A 22028-nucleotide genomic window follows, 5' to 3' on the forward strand; every position below is an offset into this window, starting at 1 on the left:
GATTCCTCAGCACCACATATACAGAAAATGGCCAGAAGTGGTGCTGTGGCTCAAGTGGCAGAGTGCTAGCCTTGAGCAAAAAAGAAGCCAGGGACAGTGCTCAGGCCCTGAGTTCATGGCCTAGGACTGGCCAAAAAAAAAAAAAAAACAAAAGATCTGCACAAGCAGAGAGAAAGTAAAAGGATTTAAACCCATTAGGAGAACAACACAGGCCAATGCTCTACCAATGGAAATCTAGAAAAGGATTGAACTAACCTCGTGTTTCAATAGAAACCTCAGTTACAGTGAGGAACAGATTAGCTTTTACAAGATCACGAATTAGAAAAAGCAGTATTGTTTGCTTTGGAAAGTAAGGTTAGCAGTCTATTCCTTGAGCCATAGCTCCACTTTTGGCTTTTTTTTGTGTGTGTAATTTATTGAGTATAATAGTCTCACAACCTTTCCTGTCCAGGCTGGCTTCAAACCACCATACTCAGATCTTAGCTTCTTGAGTAACTAGGATTATAGAATATATTGAATGTATTCTAGTGAGCCACCATCACCCAGCCTTGTTAATTCTAACTAAAAAGAAGTTAGGTGTTCTTTAAGCTTTCAGTTAACTTACACATCTAAGCATTAACTCTGTGTTCTATACCTTATGTTCATCCATACAATCTCTTAAATGTCAAGGAATTACTGGGAAACATCACCACCTCATTTCATGGAGGAAACCAACGAGGCTTAGTAGGATTGAATGACCGAAGTCATATGACTACTAAGTCATTGTACTGGAATATAATGCAGTACTTCTGAATGAGAGTCCTGGGATGTCTCCTGATTTTCCTCTGGACAGTATTCAAGCATACTCATGATATTTCACACTTTTTCCTATGACCACGTCTTTATTAGGCTGCATAAGTAACTTCCATACACTATGCACATATAAGTTTTTTCCCTTGAAAAATAATGAATGTCAATGTAAAATTTGGAAAATAAAAATAAGTAAATCGAAAGGATATAATCATTATTAATACTTCCACTTTGACCTATCTTCTAATAAATAATATTTAGGTGGTTTGATTTTGTTATTTTTATTCTACTCTGCTTATGTTTTTGCTGGCAGTGATGTTTCTAAAGCGATTCATGAAGAATAGAGAGGTGAAAGAAAATGATGTTGTACTAGCTAGAGAGTCAGATTTCCCATATATAAAGAAGAAACTTGTGTAGGATAAGTGTAAGGAGAGAGAATAAGGAGAGGGCAGTTTCTAGAACCTCCTTTTGCCCAAGGAGTATGAGGAACTTAATAAATCTTAGTTCATCTGTCATCTCTATGCTCTGCTAATGACAAGATTAAATTGAAGCTACACTTTCCTGAGTGCTTATCATTTGCCAGGCGCAGTACTAAGAGCTTTACCCACATTATCTCCTTTTATCCCTGAAGCATATTTCCAACTTAGAGAAGAAACTTAGGCTTAAAAAGGTTTTAAAAACTTGCCCAAGTTTCACATCTAGTAAGTGGGGAAGTAAGGATTCAAAAGCAAATTGTCAGGTCATGGAGGCTGTGTTATTACTCTTTGCTATGCAGCCTCCTCTTGATGAGGAAAATCAGGCGTGGAATAGTGTATAATCCAAGAAAGTGAGTCAGTGCAGAACTGAAAGAATCTCTGGTATGGAATATCTTGTGATTTCTAGTTTATCTTTTTGTAGGTTGTTGACATTTTTGCCTCTGGAATATGATTAAATGCTTGCCTACTAGGTGTTTTTTGCTAGATTATATTAGAAAAATACGGTTTAGTGAGGAATGCACATGACACTACTGCACAACTGGCACACAGTATGCCCACCATTTGTTGAAAGAATGATTACTAAACTGAAGACTATTTCTCTGCAGCAATGTTAATATCAGAATGAGTGACTGAACTCTACTATATTTATTTATATGTTGTATAATTGCAAATGACCACTTTTTGGCTAGCATTTAAAGTCAAGTTATTTTGTCAAATGTTTAGAAAGGCTTCTGGTTTTCAGTTTCACACTGCTGAATGGAGCTGTTGTGGAAATATAAATACATGAAGTGAATAAAAGTTCACATTTGCCCTGCTAGTCTTCCGTGTTGGCAATATTTTGCATGTCTGTGGAAGCATTCACTTTCTATGAAGCTTGATGTAAGACATTGATTTTACATGAAAACCTCTATTAGCCTAATAATTCACAGACATATTTGAGTAATGTTGAATAATAGTTTGTATTTATTCTAATGAAAAGTACTTCAAAACTACTATTCTCTTGGATTGTCAAATAAAGGAAGATGTTTGTTTATCTATGGAATTTTAGCTACACTATAATTAAAATAAAATGCAATCAATAAAATATTAATGTACATATGTTTGAAAGTCAACTATGTAATAACCATACCTAGCACTCTCTAGCTTCTTAAAAGCCAAAATATAGCAACGTCAATGAGTTAACTAGCAAATTGGAAGCAACAGTATACATCAAATCTTAGTATTATCAGTAATTATTTTTTGGAACTATAATGCTTTTATTAAAGGCTGTAACAAATGCTGGTCTTTTAATAATTCTGCAATATTGCCTCAGACTCCCAGTTTCACAACATCCAAGAGTAACTATGGCTCTGTCCATGTAGAACAAAATCTTTAGCTTTCATGGTTCAGAGCTAATGAGAAGAAACATGTCTACTTCGGCCTGAGATACAGATGGCCACCAAAGGGTACAAAAGTATGAATTTGCCCCATGCATATTCTATTTGAGCAGCCATTAGACTCCAAAATAAGTAAGCTTCCAATCTGAAATAGTAAACATGTTAACTTTGGCTAATTTAACTCAAAAATCAAAGTATAATGTAATTTCCCAGAATGCATCCTGAGACTCAGGCCAAAATCTACCAAGAGAACTTGGAGTAAATAATTTCACCTGGGGAAAGATCACCCCAACATGCCTTACTACAGAGGGTATGTTACAAAAACTACCATAACCAGTACTTAGCGCTGCCTGTACATTCCCAAAGTCTCATGAATTGATCTCCTAGATTGCTGATACAGCATAACCAAAACACACATAAAGAAGATCTGGAACAAACAGTGGGTCTCCTATTAATTCCTTAATTAGGTTCGTGACATTGATGAGAGTTTAAGCTGCCTGGTCTTTAAAAAACGTTTTGCCTGCTCAAATAGTATAATCTTTCAGAAAAACTAGATCAAAGCCCAACAAAATCTATAGTAGGAAATGGGTACATCTAAGAGGGAGTAAAACCAAGGGGAGAGCAGTAGAAGAATTAAGAGGGAAAGAAGAGGAGAATGCAGTAAAGAATTCATTGTATGTCCCATAAAATCAAGAAAAGGAGGGGAAAGGATGGTTGAAGAGACGGTGTGAATGTTGAAGGAGATGACACTGATCAAAATGAGTTGTATTCATAAACAGCTTTGTTACATGGTACCTGTTTTATACAACTACTTGAAGATAATTTTTAAAATATAGTTAAAAATCCTTCTGCCACACTGACTTTCTACTTTGGATGACTAACATTATTGTTAACACCAGACATCACTATGTCACTCAATTAAGTAGCATCATAGGATATTAGAGCAAGTAGCAGCTAAATCTATTTCTTTCAGTCTTTATACGATAAGCATACTGGAGATCCACAAAGTTAATAGAATTGCTCATTGTTCCACAGTAAAATGATGGTGCATGGCCTGGAATTCAGTGCTCATGATTCTCAAGCTACTGGGCTCCAAAACACCAAGTTACTCAGTTCAAAGATACTATCCCAGGTTCTGATCTTAAAGGCATAGTGGGTAATCCACCATGAATGGTGGTCCTAGCTTGTTTTTATTATTTTTTTCTTTGGTGAAATGCAGTAGAAATTGAGTGGATGAATGTACCATGGAGAAGCAGAGGTTTGCACGATCTAAAATCTAACCTCACAATGACCAGTGTCCTTCGTCAGCTGAATCTGTTTTTGGTGAAGGTGAATTACTCTCTCCCTGTCAGAAGTGAGGGTCTGAAACAGTTCACACCTACTTTAATTTTATGATAGGTACTGCCTCAAAGACTTCAGCAGATGGATAGATTTCCTTGGAGTCATGACAAGTAAAATGGATTATTAAAAATATTGACATCTCAATTGCCATTATTGTGTTTTATGTTGGCAGTGGAAGTCAAAAAATAACAATGAATTTCCGCACTAATTTTCCTTTGCTTCTTTCTACCTAAGTCAACTTTAATTATTCATTTTACTTCATGCTGGATAATGAAAAGGTTCTAAGCTTTAGTCATTTTTTATAACTCTAGCAACTCTCTACAAAGGAAAAAGTAGTTTTTTGAACTGAGGTGTAACACTGTATCAAATTGTACAAGCTTAGAACAAAAAAAATTCAAATATGTAAACAAAAGTATGGCTGCAGCTATGGAAAATGCTTTTCATTTTCAGTTTTGAAAACTCACTTTCACCATATGAACAATCATTAGTAGAACAAGGTAAATAAAGATAGTTGAGTAATTCTGGCAATTTTAACAACCAGAACCAATTCTTTTTCAGAAGGCATCTACTTGCCTTTCAGCTCTGACAAAAATTGTTTCAATTGATTTAATGATATTTTTCAATGTCAAAATGGTTTGGAAAGGTCTTTTATAAAAACTAAATCAAGTTGAGCAGGTTTATTCTCATTCTGGCTCTTTTTCTTATTTGTTTGGATTGGTACTGGGACTTGAAGTCAATACCTGCATTCTCTATCAATTGAACCACATCTCCACTTCCGGCTCTTGAGTGGTTAATTGGAGATAAGAGACTCGCTGACTTTGCTTTGGAGGCTGAGTTTGAACCTCAGTCCTCAGATCTCAGCCTCTTAAGTGTACAGGATTACAGGTGTGAACCAATGGTGGCCTGCCTTCATTCTAGCTCTCATTCATGCTTCCTCATTACCTTTTCCTGACTGAACAAATTTCCAAAGTCATGTCATATACAGGAATATTGCTATAAGCCCCTATCTCCCTCTTTTTGAAGCATCAGGAGAGATATGTAGCTCCTTTTCTTTTGCATGTCAATGTGAGCAGAAATTCCTGATTTGTAATATAATAAACAAAATATAGTCTGGATCTGTTTCCCCAGGGTGAAGGGTGTGTGCCACTAGTATATACAAGATAATTTTAGAAAACATATGGATAGTGAATGACGCAGTGAGAAAATTAGCTTCTTTTCAGCTTTTTTTTCTTTTTTTTTTTGAGACTTCTAATTATATCAAGAAGAAAGTCTCAGTCGTGCTAACAAAGAGCTCTCTAACACTTTTATCTTCCTTTTTAAGGAACAGAAGACAAGCCTGAGGCCTAGGGTCTTCAGCAGGCAACTATGTAGAGTTAGAATTTAATAATAATGTACAGTTTTTCACTAAATTAAAAAATTCAGATTACCATCTTATACAGATGACATTTTTTAATGGTGGAAACACAAAGCTTCTTTTTAAAAATACACTTAAGTGTAAAAAAAACTTGAAGACCTTGTTTTAAAACAAATGTTAAATAAAAATTAGTGAGTACAAGTGTTAGCTAATGGTTGTCATCACCGATACAGTAAAGATGAGGCTGTTCTTGTGGGAATAACTAGAATTGGGAAGTGGAAGCAGCCTTGCTTATTGGACAGATGGAAAGCCCCAAGTCCAGTGAGATCAGAAAATTATCAAGTCAGGCCTGTAATTCACAGGACATCTACCAAATGAATGTTAACCATGTACATGACAGTTTGAATAATTTTCTTCAACACGGCCTTTTCTCCATCACTTTGTGTACAATACACATTCTGAACTTGAAGAACAATAACAATTTTTTCTTTGTCCACATCTTATGACCGGATTAATTTGACAAGGTTATTGATGAGTAACTGTAAATATTACAAAGACAAAGCCAGATTTGTGGGACATGAGCCAGTAAGAAGATATATGGAAAAAGACTACCTCAGTGTAAAATTTAACTTCAAGTTCGAGGATACACTAGGGATTGTTTGTTTTTTTTTTCCTATTTTTGTGACTGGTTTGTCAAAATAAAATAAAAATATGTGTTGGATTAAATTTGTAAGTCTTGAATTCTTAAAAAAATAACTATGTTAATTTTCAAATCCTCATTTAAAAAACGGAAATGATCCTAGAAAGAGTTCTAACTTAAGGGAAAGTTATGTATCTTGCAAATTCTAAAAATATTTTAGTTAAAGCTGCAATTGAGAAAATCTAGAAGTTTTCATGAAATTCTGACAAGAACAATTTCCAAAGAGAGAGGTATAAAAACAACTTTCTCCTGCTTCAAAGGCACTGGCCACTGGAACTGAATGACAGAACAATCACTGCATTTCTGATTTAAGAAAATAACCTGCATCTTTCCTATTACTATTTTGTCTACTTATTGTTTGTTAACTGAATCCTTTCTCATTTGGAATAGTGGAGGTGAATAAGAGGTTCAATCTGATTAATCAATTGATTGACAGTTAATATTGATGCCATATATGTAATATAGTAAGTATAGTAATAATATAATAAGGCGTTTGATATATTTAAAATACTAGCCAAATGAAAACAGACCTTTTTTCTGATGCTGAATACTGAACAGATACAAAAATGACAATTATTTGAAATTTACCACGGCTTGTGAATCTTTTTATTTTCTTTTATAAATATTATATTTTTATTATCTTTAGTAGTTTGACAAAGGAGTCCCCAGTCAATAAATTAGTTCTGAATACAATGCATCTTGATTGATATCCCCTCTTTCATCATTCTCTTTCACTCCTCCCACTCCTACCTCTCCTCTCAATTTTCTTAAGTTGCTAAGATTGAATATTATGATTGCACAAGAGTCTGGAATTCATCTTACAGTTCCTTGCTTCATTCATGAGAAGGTCATTCATCTAGTGTTATGTGCTCCACGCCATTGAGGACCCCATTGTATGTGACCAGTTGTTAAATGAAATGTCTCTGTAACGTTCCTGAAAACACCAGTGGAGTGGGCCAGGAACAACATTGTGTGTACATGAAGATCACAATGACTCTTTTACAATTCCCATCAGTGTGAACTTGTTTGGTTTACCCACAATTTATTTTTATTATTTTCTTCTTGCTATGAACAGCAACTGCTTAATATATTATGAAATTTCCCTAATTCATTAGTGAGTACTTATTTATCAAGTCATGCCACTGTATCTTCATAAATGGAATAGATTCTAATATTCGGCTTCTCATTTGGACATTTTTTTTCTACAATCAATTTCTACTAATGATCTCTGCCTAACTTTTACCTTTTTGAGGTGAGTTCTGGGCTATTACCTCGAACCTGTCTATCTTGGTCATTTATGGAGGTTATTATTATAATACACTTTACAGATGAGCAAACTGACACTGTAGAAGATCGAATATTCTTTAGCTGATGGAAGAACAGCCAACTAAGTTAGCAATATAAGGAATAGCTTCTTTTTGGTTAAAACAGAATGAAGCATATGTCCTTGCTTTCAAGTGTTCTGAGCCAGTAATCATTTGTATTTCATGTCAACCTTCCATAACCGGCTTTGTGTTTAGTTCTTTTAATTGTCAAATATGGGCCACATTATTCAACTTAGGTGATAGGTGAAGCCACCTATCATCAGTGTTTTCATGCTGTCAACTTTTGCTCTTAAACACAGAATTCCTTCTATTTTCTGTTATCCTTTAAGTACTTTTGGCTTTGAATAATTTTCAAAAAAATCACTATCAACTGCACTTTTAATAATTCATTTGTAAAAATTACTAAACATTTTTAGCAAGGTGACAGAAGTGGAAAGTGTTGTTGAATTCATTGGTTTCATCAAATTTGCTTAAAAAATGTCTAGAAGCTTCAAATTTGTTTTAATGTCAGTCCCTCATAGATAATAATCACGGGAAGAGTGAAAAACCTTGGAATTATTAAGAACTTGGTTTTGTCAAGGCAAGTGACTTACTTCACATATGTTTTTTTTTCGTATTTATTAGTGGTACCAGGGATAATTACAGTCAAATAACCCCAAGGACCAAGAGAATTAAATTGGCCTTAATAATAGTTTGTTTGATTCCTGCCCACTCTGGAAGGACAAGAGCATGACCTCCCTAGATAAAAGCAAAGGGGAAAACTTTCTTTCACCCCTCCTTGGAGAGTAGTTTCTTTGATAACAATCACCACATTAGGGAGAAGGATTCAAAATCACTGAAAGATGTTACCTGAATGGTATGTTCTCACATTTGTAACATTCTTGTACACTGGTGTGTGTGTGTGTGTGTGTGTGTGTGTGTGTGTGTGTGTGTGTATGATATAAAACCTTATGGAATTAGTAGGTGAAACTTAATGTTAGTGAGTCTATGCTTTGGAGTTGAGAATATGTTTTAACACAGAATAACATAGGTGATTATATGGTGGTGGTAAGAAATCAGAGATTAATATTCTTTTGCCAACAATTATTCAAGTTAGTAAGACTGTATTAGAAGAAAGAGCCTATTGTATCAGGTGACATTTGGTACAACAAAAGGTAGTTGTATGTTTTTAGCCAGCAATACGGTTATTATTTTTGAGTGTAACTTTATATATTGGCATCAAGTAATCACTGTTAAATAGATCATTCATTTTAGGTATCACCAATGCATTTATTCAAATAGACTTTTACAGACAAGATTCTTAGGTACTGGGGAAAATAAGAGGAAATAAAGAAAAGGAAGGGAGGGAGGGAGGAAGGAAAGAAGGAAGGAAGGAAGGAAGGAAGGAAGCAAGGGGGAGGGAGGGAGGCAGGGAAGGAAGGAAGGAAGAGAGGAAGGGAAGGAAAGTAAAAAGAGAGAAGGAGGCAGGGATGAAGGCAAGGAAAGAAGAAAGGGATAGAGGGAAGAAAGAAAGGAAAGAGGGAGGGAAGGAGGACAAAACAGGGCGGGAGAAAGATAGACAGGCAACTCTTGACTGTAGATGCTTCTATTTTAAGATTTTGAAGTTTGTTAATGTTCCATAAGGCAATCTATAGATTATAAACAAAGCCTACTTTCAGGAGGTTTGGTAGGAATGGGAATGGTTAAGTCAAGATTAAGAGAAATCAATTCAGTGAAGAGCGCACCATGTGTAGTCTTTTGAAGCCACCTCCTTTAGAATATGCACTTTTCCACTCATTGAGTACAAAATCAGTTGACCATCAAATCTTTAATAGTCTGGAAATGATATAATGCATGAAAGTAATTGTTCAAGAACATGACTAGAAAAATATTTCAATCCAAAGTTCACTTGGATGAAGCCAAAAGAATCCACTACCTGCCCTTTCTATGCCAGGAAAGTAACAAAGTAATTCTTCATAGTTGTGTTCTTTTGGATGAACGTGTCTAATTTTTTAAAGAATATTATTAGCTTATGCCAGATTATGGAGGATGGTAATTGCCACTGATAATTAATTGTTATATAGACTTCAGACATGACCCATAGAAGCCTATGGATTTTCATGTCCCTATAAGGAGCTTTTGGGTCATATTTCAACGGTCACTTCTTCATTGTACTATTTGTCAATGTTTACTTGAACAGTGTATATCAGGAATATAGTTTGGTATATATTATATAGCAGAAACATTCATAACTTCTAGTAAAACTAGGTAGAACATGAGATGTGCAACTTCAGGAAAACTTCAGAAAACCGTAAGCAGATAAATTCCCACTTTACTCACTAAATTGTGTCTTATTGAATTTTGGTCATTGTTATGAAATGAATATTTACCCCCCTCCCACACACAGATTTCTGTGTAAAGAGTCCTACCCCCCAACAAGCTAGTATTAGGGGATGGGGTTTGGGGGAGGTAATTAGAGTTAGATTAGGTCACAGAATAGGGTCTTCATGCTGGAATTAGGGGCCTTGATAAAAGAAGACAGATTTCCCTTCCTCTGAATTCTCATAATTAGGGAAGGTCATGTGAAGGTATAAGCAAACATGTGCTGTCTGCAGCCAGAAAAGCCCTCAGCAGAGCACAAATTATTTGGAACTTTAGACATGATTTGCTAACCTCCAGAATTGTGAGAAAATAAAATTTTGGTGGTCAAGGTACCTAGTCTGTGATAGTAATGGCAGCCTGAGCAGACTAACATGGTCTGAATGGCTATTTTTCTGGAAAGTCACTTTTTTCTGTATGTAATACTCAGCATTCTAGCCACACTTACACACTTTATAAGTCATATGAAATCATTTTTTTAGATTACTTTTCAAGAAGTCTGAAATGAGTTTGCCTTTTGTATGAATGACTGGTAAATAAATGTTCAGTAGAAGGAAAGTCCACTTCATTTTAAATTTCCCTTCCCCATCTGAGAGAATGTATTTAGCAGTCCTTATGCCAAAAGTTTTGTCATCATTGCCACAAACACTGGTTGAGCTGGGTAGATGCATAAATCTCTCTCTCTCTCTCTCTCTCTCTCTCTCACTCACTCCCTGCCTGCCTGTAATATATCCCCTCCATGTTTAGAAGGATGTCCTTCTAATTGTCACTTGTTGAAATTCTGATTTCAAAATATAATGAAACAAAGTGAGGAATTTAATTTTATTTCAGCAACCAGTGTAAAATATGAGCTTGATTTGAAAAATGGTGGTGATGCAGACTAGATTTCCTATCTAGCAAGGAGATTTATAGTATGAATAAGACACTGAGAAATGAGCCAATAGGGTACTGTGTATAATTCCATTTAAAGGGGGAAAATATTCTGCAGAACTTATGAGCCATTATTTCAAATGCTTGTGTAAATACGGTTTAGTTCATCATTACCTTTTCCAATTATGTTTATGTTTAGCTCCAAAGTACAGCCTCTGATTTCTTTTTTTGAAGTGCTACCTATTGAACCAGCATTTTCATTAATATAAAAAGATTTGAACTGCCCAGAAACGGTGATAGAAATATAGGAATCTTTTGTTATTTGTGAATCAGGCATATTTCAGAGGAATGTCTTGTTTAGCTCTAGTTTAACTTTCTGAGTAGGACCACTTAAAATAGCACATTTGTTAAGTTCTTTATGAAATCTTTATATTATGTAATACTTACCATTATGCAAGTAAAAGAATATTATCTTCTTTATTTTCAAAAGTCTAATCTCCATAGCTATGTGGGTGAGGGATTCCATCATTATTTTATAATATCAAGCAAATTTAAAGGTCAGTCTTGGTCTTATTAAATACTTTCAAACATAATAATAGCTTTGTTCATTCTGAAGTTTTATTCTTGAAGATTATCCTGCTGCAGTTAGGAGAAGATTGGCTGGTTGTGAATCTTATGTTCACTAATTTGCTGCACAGACTTGCGAAAATTGTCAGCACTTTCTGTGTCAGTTTTCTTATTGATAAAGTAGGGATAAGAGATCATATACTGAGGATTAAATTAGCAAATATTTTCTATGAAGCACAACTCAGTAAGTACTCTTTTTTACTCTTGCTAATAAGCATTTCTCATTAGCTAGCAGGGTGGATGAGGTGAGAAATATATATTCTTTGTCACACAACCAGACAGAAAGAAGCACTAGTCTGGGTCATTTTTGGTCTATTCTAGAAATAAGAATAGAAATATTACCTATAGATATATTTGAGTCTACCTGATTCAGTCATCTTCCCTTAATACTTTCAGACAAAACATTTCAGTTTAAAATATTTCAGGAGAAGAAAGAAGCTAATTAAGAATAACGGAGTACTGAATTAACTTCTCCTTTGATTTTTACTTCTTTTTATTATCCAGGGTTTTAATATTCAAAGTTAATACATTTGGCATTTGACTCTGTCAGACATTCAGCTTTTGACCCAATTTGCCACTTTTTTCTGTCTGTTCTAATTTAACACAAATTTGTATTGCCATCTATCTTTTTTTTTTTGCTGTTTTTTTTTCTGTTGCTTTCCATAATCCTACCTTTCCAAAATTAAAAAAAGAATGCTTTTAGGGATTGTCTGCAAGCCTACTTTCCACTTTACCTTATGACTTGTACTCAGTGTCATGCTTGTGACAATGTAAGATAGATACCATGTGTGACAGCAAATGCTGACAACTGCCCTTCTAGGTCTCATTGGTAACAATCCACTGGATTCCTTAGCAGAACCTCTAAATCAATGTAAAGAACACTTTTTTTTCACCAAGACCAGAATGTGAACTCTATATTCAATGGTTTTGCTCATTGGCAGGTGCCCTATCCCCTGAGCCAGGCCTCCAACACGAGGAACTGATTTAGGGTAGAGCGTGTTAGGGTAAAGATATCAGTCTGCTTTTACTGTGTGTGATCACAGATAATAGAAGAGAGAACTGTTTATCTTTGGATCTGAACTGGTGACTTTGTATAAGTTCTAGCATCTGTCCAATACCCTGCAGTGATCCTAGCCCATAAAGTGACTCCTCACTTCTTATTTGAAAACAGACCTTAAAGAAGAGAAAGAGGACATCAGGAAAACCAACCATGAACTAAAGACTTTGGAAAATCACACAAATTCTTATCCCAGCATGTCCAATAGGAAAACTTACTTTTTTGCATAGTAGAAAGATGTCTCAGAAGAACCCAAAAAGAAACGTTTTCAAGATGAGGATGGTGGCTCAAATCTCTCTTCCAAGGTACTCAGGAGGTCAAGATCAGAAGAATCATGGTTTGAGGTCAGCCTGGGAAAAAAGTTACCACAGCTCTTTTCTAGTCAATATGTTTGGTATGGTTGTATACAATAGCCATCTCAGCGATGTGGAAAGCCTAAGAGGAGGACCATGGCCCAGGCTGGCTCAAGCATAAACTCATGGTCATGCCTGAGGAATAACTAAAACAAAACATGGTAGAGCATTTGTCTAATAAGCACAAGACATCAGGTTCAATCTCCAGTATACACAAAGAAGAAAAAAAGTTTTCATTCAGCAGAAAGTGATTTAGGCCAAAGATAGTGTTTAACCTAGATCTTCATCCTTTTGGTTTTGTCCTCTATTTCATAGAAATTCAGAAAGTAACAAAACAATAGGATCTGATAATGTTGTGAACAAACTCTGGGAAGAAAGTGTGGACTGAAAGTTTGCTATTTGGAACAATATTTTTTCCTTTCTAAATTTTTAACATTATATAAAGAAGTACTATTATCTACCTTACAGTAATGTTATCAAAGTTGTCAAGATTAAACAAGACCTTTTTATATTACTTGAAAAATGTTGGATATTATGAGAGCCTATTTGCAATAAATAACTTTGATATTATGAGTTCTTGAATAATTACAGTTCAAAAGTTTTGTTTTCTATCAAATTAGATGGCAGATTTCCTTATTTTTTCCCTTTAGTTTCCAGAAATGCATAATGTGCATGTCTCTTGGGCTGATTAAAAGGTATGTAGTAAAGAGTTTATAGTAAACAGCCTCTATATTATAAGGTACTGGAGATTAGCCACCTTCATTTTGTCTTCCAAAATATTGGCTCATCTCTGTTCACATGGCTTATAGGCCCTCAAGCTTATGCCTAATGAATGGTAAATGCAACAAATTGCAGATTGGGAAATACCACAAGCTTGGATTATTAAATCATGAAATCATTATAAGATCACAAAAACATTTTTCTGTCCTGGTAACCCAATTGCAACTTATTTGTTAATTCAAGTTCTGTGGGGAAAATAAGCATTTACAAGCTGAGAAATTTACAACCTAGGAAGACACATTGCTTTCACTAACATCCATGTCTCCTCATCAGAACTACTAGATGAAGGTACAGAGAAGAGTTTTGTGGTAGGACCTGTTGCTTTTACTGCTCAGAGTCCAGGGTAACACCAGAGAGAACCATGTATCTTTATCTCAGAACTAGTGATCTGGATAGCAGTTAAATACCAACACTGTTAAAGAAATTAGAGTTACAAAAGATCAATCTAAAGACATACAATTATTATCTTTCAATTTAAGATAAAGATTCTTGTCTTATGCCTGAAAGCATTTTCCCTCTTCTTGCTTATAGTTTAGTCATCATACATCTCTGTGGGGAACAGTGTGGTGTTTTGTTACATTAATGTATCATATACTAATCCATTTAGCATACTTAGGTTGTCTATCATTTCTAACATTTACCATTTCTTCATGATGAGAACATTCCAATTCTTCTCTGGCTATCTTGAATTATATGATATAATATTGATAACTAAAATCACCCATTGAAATAGAACACCAGCATTTATTTCCCCAATTTGGCTGTGATTTTGTACCTGTTAAGCTATCTCTTCCTAACCCTCCCTTTACTCCCTTCCTTTACCCTCTGGTAGTTACTATTCTGCTGCCTGCTTCTACGAATGCAGCTTAAGATTTCACACATGAGTGGAAACATATATACTTGAGGAAATGTATATGGGGACAGGAGGACTGGAGAAAGAAAAACTGTTAACTGTTATGTGTCAAGTACAGTATGATTAGATTATTCACATCTACTGTTTTAATCCTTAAAAAAAAAAGCCATGTAAATGAATTGTAAGACATTGACTTCCTAGCTGAAAAAATGATGGCACCTTCCAAAATGTGAAACAACTCTAAAATCACATACTCAATTAGTACTAGAAATGGGAACTCAATCATTAAAGGGAGGAGGTTAGAAAGTAGGTTTTGCTTATTTTCATTGAAAAACATCCTTTAAAAATCTTTTGAGTATCTCATTTTCTCCAATAATGTTATTTATGTATTTCCCAAAATGCCTTATCTTCTTTTCTCTTTGGCCCCAATTAGTCCAATTCTACATGGTTGACCTCTGATCAGGGCAAACACCATCACCTTTTCCCTTTGTTCCCCCTACCCAAGTACATAGCCCACATGGCTTTGTAACTGTTTAACCTGTATGCTTTTAGCAAGGAGAAGTGTGGAAAGCTCACATTTCTCCTTTCTTGAAAAGGTTCAGGTGCCAGAGGTTTATGCTTGTAATCCTAACAACTGAGATCTGAGAATCACTGTTCAAAGGCAGGCACAGCAGGAAGTCCATGAAACACTTATCTCAAATGAACCACCAAAGCCAGAAGTGATGTCGCAGCTTAAGTGGTAGCTTTGTGCATGAAAGCTCAAGGACAGCACCCAGGGCCTGAGTTCATGCCCCAGGACCAGCACAAAATAAATAAACAAACAAACAAATAGCAAGCAATCCTGGAAGTCCCAACCAGCAAGTCACATTTCCTTGGTCAGAACCACAACATGACTGTGCCTAGGAGCCAGGAAAGTTGCATTATGTTTGAAATGTGAACACTGGAAGAAAATAAATACTAGCAAAAAGCAGAAAGAGGACTTTCAAGAATATAAAAAAGTGGTATCTTTACAGGCCTGACTACCAGGAGACATTTTACATGATGTGTATATTGTCCTTAACAATTTTCCAAAAATAATGTTTTTCATAGGAATATGCCTCTGAAATGCTGCACATGGTCTCTTCAGAAGATGCCGTAACATTGCGCACAGGGGAGGCCAATGCTGATACTGCAGCATGTTTCACAACAGCTGAATATGGACTTGCTGATCACTGAGCTTCTTGATAGAGAGCTGGTAATCTCGCCTCCAGATCTGGGTGGAGTCTCATGCTGCCTTGAAGCACTGAGCGATGCCATGCCAACTTGATGCAAGGTCTTTATTGCTAAAAGATCTTGCATAATGACATCTTTATTCATGTGAAAACACAGGATGAATTTCAACTGTATGAAATTGTTTATGTTCCTCAGAAATGTTATTTGTCTTTACAAAGACTGGTTTCAATGAACCGGCTATGTAATGGATATTAAATAAACATGGAATTTTGCATGTTCATAATATTTGGTTTCTTGTTGTGATTTTGATGAACTATACTTTCAAACATTGTCAGTTCATCCTTATTTACAAAGAAATGTTTGCTTGTAGCAGAGTGATGTAGTGATTCTCTTTATTTTAAGATAAGTCAACTTTTCAATGTTTAATGGGAAGCTGGCTAAAATATGTTCTTTTAGACCATACTTACATTTCTCTTGGCCTATCATGCATTATACTATTTTAACTTAAAACTATGAGCTATATTAACCAAAGACATTCTAATTATGTTTCTAATGTGTTTATACAAGATAAATAATTTATAACGTACCAATAAAACTAAAGAGCTCATATTAAAGATATATTTTGTGACCTACTGAAGTTGATCTATGAAAATTTATTCTTTTAAAACTAATTTTGTAAAATTATTTTGTATAAAATTGACTTCCTTGTGTGAGTTCTTGACAACAAATATAAAACAAAAAGCTAAAATCTTCCATCTTCCTATACATTGGAGAGAAGGAAATGAATACTTGCTAACTTTCTGCATTTTTTTCTGGAGTTTCTTAGGAAATCAGATAAGTAGTAAACATTTTACTCTCACATGTCTGATTTTGCCTATTCATAATTAAGTTCTTCAAAATATACTGTCTTTTTTGTTTCTTTAAAGTGACATTTGTAGATTTATTTGTGAAATTTTTTTCACTTGTAATTTTTGGAAGAGGAAAATGAGTTAACTCTGAATATATTCCTTCTTTCTATTGTCTCTCTTTGCAATAGGCATCTACTTGCTTATGTGTGTGCATGTGTGTGTGGGGGTGTGTAGAGAGAGAGAGACAGACAGACAGAGAGGAAGAGAGGAAGAGAGAGAAGAAAAATTGTGAAAGGGGAAATACATATCTACTTATTAAGATTCCTCCAGCATTAAAAGAGCTTCATTTAAAGAATCCCTCATGGGTGGTAACATCATTATATCATGTAGACATGTACTCCCTTTATAGGAAGGTGTTGAGTGCAAGAAGCCGACTGGCTAGTTTGGAGCAGGTTTCCAATAGCAGTGTAGTAATTACTGCCATCTGATCCTTGGTTTTGGAGTTGGGTTTGCATGAATAAGAAGGTAAAGGAACAGAGGAGAAAATCAAAGGAGAAGAGCCCACAGAGAAAATGGAAAAGGGGAAGTTCACCAGCTTGAGAGAACCAATAGGATTCCATCTAAAAATGCTTTTCTATGCTATCTTTTAGATTAAGTGACTTTTATGGGTAAGTAATTTCACCCATTCCTAGGATTCTTTCCTTTAGACTAGTTTCATTTTTCAGTCAGTGACCCATCTCTGACCTCAGCCCCAAACCCCAGGTCACCTTGTTGTATCCCTGGTAGAGCACTGAATAGAAGGCTTACCAGACTGTTGGCAGTGGATAAGTGGCACTGAGCACAATCACCCTCTTTCATGAGTGGGAGGAAAGTTTCCCTTCGTAGGGTTCAGAGAGCTCAGCTGACGTACACCCCCTCTTCATTTGTTGCTCAGTAATTTTCCCTCTGCAAACTGGTTGTCCTGTAGGAAAGTGGCTTGCAATACCAGTACAAGGAGGAAATAAATGGCACTTTATTGGCATCAGAAAAACTTCTAAAGGAACTTCAAATAGATTTATTTGTTAGTGAAATAGGTCAGTTATTTACCTCAAGTAACTAAAAAGTATAATTTCTTAAACTTAATCTCAGTTGTTTCAAATTTTCTATGCTATCATTTCATTCACTCTTCTGAAAGTCATTATCTGAAAATTTTTCTATTCCGATGTTCCAATCTAACTCTAGACTACCCTAGAATTATTTTCCTGCAACATGTTTTCAAATACTGGCAGAAAACTCCTTTGATCATTCCTAGTAGAATCTGTAAGTAAACTCTACTGTTTAACTTTTTTTTTCAAATTTGAATAATTCTTTATTTTTTATAATTATTTTTTTCTTATTTATTGTCAAAGTGATGTACAGAGAGTTTACAGTTTCATATGTTAGGCATTGGATACATTTCTTGTACTGTTTGTTACCTCCTCCCTCTGGAAAGCCATAGGCTAAAAAGCAGAATGGTCCCATGTAGTCCTACTGTTCCTTTCCAAGGAAGACATTTGCCTAATGCGTTCTAATGCTGAAATTCCACAGCTACATTGTCTTAGTTCACAAAACACCTTAGACTGGAAAATTTCCAAAAGAGAAATTTATCTCTTTCAGGTCTAAGGATACAAAGTCCAAGACCAAGGCACTAGCAGATTTTCTGGTTCATGACTGTGTCCTCACATAAGAAGAAGGGTGCAGAACTTCTTCAGGATGTTTTAAAGGGCACTACTCCCAGTCACAAGGTCTCTGTCTTCAGGCCTACTCACTTCTTCAAGGCTCTTCCTCACTGCACTCTTACACTGGGGATTAGTTTCCAATGTATGAATTGGCAAGAAGGATGTCAACATTCAGACCACACATACAGTGAACAGCAAATTCTGACATATCACACTGAAATTCCACACCAGTTTCACAGCCTGTCTCTTTGGAATAAATCAACCCGGTAGTATTGACAATTTTTCAAGTCAGCACTCTACAGTCTGTGTTTGTTCCAAGTCTAAAGTTGTGGAGTTAAAAAAAAAGAAAAGAACCAACTTTAATAGTTAAGGGGAAACATTAAGTTTTTATTTTATCATGACATCCAACTTGGTCAGATCATGGAAAAACAATGCTTCTATTTATTTTTCAAATGAATAGATTCACATGTTGGGTAACTTAATTAGGCCCTAGAGAAAACAGATATGGATGCTTTTAATACCATTTTCAATACAAAATACTCGTGAATATTTTCAAACTTATTAAGTAACTCTATGTCAAGTATATTGGTGATTCTAAGTATTCGGGCCATGGTTTGGCAGAATGGTGATTCACATGGACACATTGTTCCCTGTGACCCAAAGCAACCAAAGAATCTGCAAATGTTCTTCAAAGAACACATCTAGAATGTTATTTCCTAAACCATCTCCTTGGCATTCATTCTATTTTCCACTTTGAATTGCACATTTAGTTTTGTAATGACCTTCCATGGCAAGGAGCTTTTATTAACTCTTTGATCTTCAAGCTTTGGGATGAAAACAAAGAAAACATAAATGAGCACTTTGTGCACTGTCTTATACAGACCAAAAAGGGAGGGGGGAATGTTTTCATCAAAAAGATTAGTTTGTGCAGAGATTTTTCAGTCCTTCCTGTTCTTTTTACCCCTTTGAGAGAAATGCTTATCAGTGCTGTACATGTGTTTGTTTTAATGTCTGATGAATAACAAAATCCTTGTTTCTCTTCACTTTGGTGCTGGCAGCTGAAGCCGGGGTCATATAACTCTTTGTAGGTTTTCTTTTTAAAGCCATTCTCCATCCGTGGGTTACTCTAATTGAGCATAATTCTTGGGAAATCTGTCACTGTATTTGCAGGGTGCTAGATGCCTTGCTTGTCTCCAAGTTTCTGACCCTGTGTGTACATGTGAGTGGGGAAGTGGAGGGATCCCCACGGCTCTTTATACTGTGCTGAGAAAAAGCTTGAGAACTTTTTGTATTCAAAGCCTTGTTCTGATCCTCACTGGCACTGGGTCTCTATTCATATTCTGGAACAATTGGAAGGGAACCTTACCATTTCGTTAGGTTGCTCTGAAGTCTTGAACTCACAGAATCATTAATGTATAGATGAAATGTCACTTTGCTGTTTATGTATTTGATTAACCTTTTTGTCATTATCACAATGTTGAAGAAAAACTTTAGGTGACAGATTATAACATACTAGTTCATAGTGGGAAAAAAATAAATCCAAAAGTTAGAAATAGTTACTCATTAGAACAACCTTTTTCATATCCCACTCCCTTAACTTAATCATCCAAATATTATATCAGACATACTGTCTTTAGCATAGCGAAATTTGCAAGTCTGTTATATATCTAAAGAAACTTGAACTAATATCTTGGGATTTTTTATTGTATTTGTTTAATCTAGGTTCTAGAACAGGTGAGCAATATACGTGAGCATTGTAATCACCTGATTACCTAGTACTGAAGCATCATAGTTTAATTTGAAATGGAAACTGTTATTTATTTCTCCATGACTTCACTTTACTTTGGCTAAATTTTCTTATTACTTGACTCAATGAACACTTTTATGCTAAAATCAAGAATTATAGAGATGTTTAAAAAGTTTCCTGAGCTGCTTTGATCAAGTACAACAGACCCAACTTAAAAACTCACACTTTTTAAATTTCCAGTCATTTTAATTTGTGTTTGAGGGTCAAAGGAAGAGGGCATTGATAACTATTCATCGATAAATATATGATACAGAAAACACTCACATCTTTTTATTTTGCTGAAGAGCAAGTGACACTTGTCTGGAAGAGAAAAATGGCAGCTAGCTTCCTCACATCCTCACCAAAGGCCTTTCCTTTTCAGAAGCAATACATTTCTTCTTGGTATGAGCATTTCCTCCTAGTGTTTTAAGGACACTTATCCTACATTAAGTTGCTTCTTTTCTAGGCTGAAATTTTTCTTATATTCTAGAATATGTTCTAAAAATATGATGTAGGGGCTGGGGATATGGCCTAGTGGCAAGAGTGCTTGCCTTATATACATGAGGCCCTGGGTTCGATTCCCCAGCACCACATATACACAAAATGGCCAGAAGGGGCGCTGTGGCTCAAGTGGCAGAGTGCTAGCCTTGAGCAAGAAGAAGCCAGGGACAGTGCTCAGGCCCTGAGTCCAAGCCCCAGGACTGGCCAAAAAAAAAAAATAAATAAATAAATAAAAATATGATGTAACCGTATAGGTCAAATTTTCTTTTTGGAATGACCGAATCCCTGACAGAACAACTAAAAGTATAATGACTTATTTCTGCTCCAAGTTTTGTAGAATTCAGTCCATCACTGGAGGGCCCCATGCACTTGGGCAGAACAGCATAGCAGTGGGAGCAAGTAATGTCTGGGGCCTGGCAGTAATGGGCTGAACCCTCTGATGGAGGAGACTGCTAGCCTCATGATGGAAGAAGGAAACAGAGAAACAGGAAAAGGCCAGGGTACTATATGCCCTTAAGGACACATTTATTTCCAGTGACCCTCTTCTTATAGCTAGGCCCTACCACTCCAAGTTTCCACTAACTTCCTAAATAGTGCCACAAGCTGGGGACCATGCATATAGTATGGGAGCCTGTGAGGAACAAACTACCATAGCAATGACAAAGAACTAGATTGCTGAAGACTAAAACTGCTTCTACTGGGAAATTTGAAATTGTAGATAAACAACATCATTGAAAACATGTCAATCTGGCAGTTGTAATAAAAAAACAGTTCAAATTTAAAGATACATGAAGAGTGTTTCTAAACAGTCTACGGTAATACACACACAAATATATATATATATATATATATACATACACACACATCCAGTAGTGAAAACTGGATTTTCATATATGCAATACTTTAACCTTAGGTAGAAAGAAAGAGGACAACCGAAGAAAATAACTCTCAGCAATTATTAAGTGCAAATATGATAGGTATGTACTGAAAAAAATGCTGAAATTTGAAATCTGTTAGTATTAATTGCTTTAAGTGGTCCCAGAGAGATTAGTAAATATTGGAGAGGAAAATACTTGTTACTCACAAAATTCTTTCTCTATTTTTACCCTTTAGTGGCCCAAGTATTTTAAATAGTTTAAAACAGTGTTATATCTATTCAGAGTCTAGTAGCATTTCAAACCCATTTAGTGGTGTTTTACAATTTTCTAAAAAAAATCTCAAAATCCTCAATCATGCAATAATACTACAAAAGTTACAAGCAGGTCTATTAAGCAGCTGGAGAGGAAAACATTTTATAGTGAACAATTATTTATTTAGATTTTCATCCATGTTACTAGGTCAAAACAGTGGAAACATTTCTGTACTTTGAAACATGTAGGAAAAAATACTTGAAGGATTAAGGGCTCTTGTGTGAAGATCTGAATGCCTTGATGCTTGTAAAGAAAAATACATAATGAGCTTTTAGTTAAAATGGTGAACTAATTATGTATCTATGTCTTTTCCTTTTGCTAACTCTTGCCAAAATGGTAACAATAGAATAATAAATATATTTGTCTATAAGGAAAGAAAATGAGGGCATGTTGACACCAGTGGACATGGGATTTTGGTTACAATTTGAGAGATAGGAGATAGAAAAAAGCCTATAGGTAGAACAGAACATGTAATTGGGTGATTGGTAAAGGCATTCTGAGAGGTTGTTTGTGGAAAGGTGGGGGAGGGGGGAAG

This window comes from Perognathus longimembris, chromosome 22 (genome assembly GCF_023159225.1).
Source record: "Perognathus longimembris pacificus isolate PPM17 chromosome 22, ASM2315922v1, whole genome shotgun sequence".
In the NCBI taxonomy this organism is placed as follows: Eukaryota; Metazoa; Chordata; class Mammalia; order Rodentia; family Heteromyidae; genus Perognathus; species Perognathus longimembris.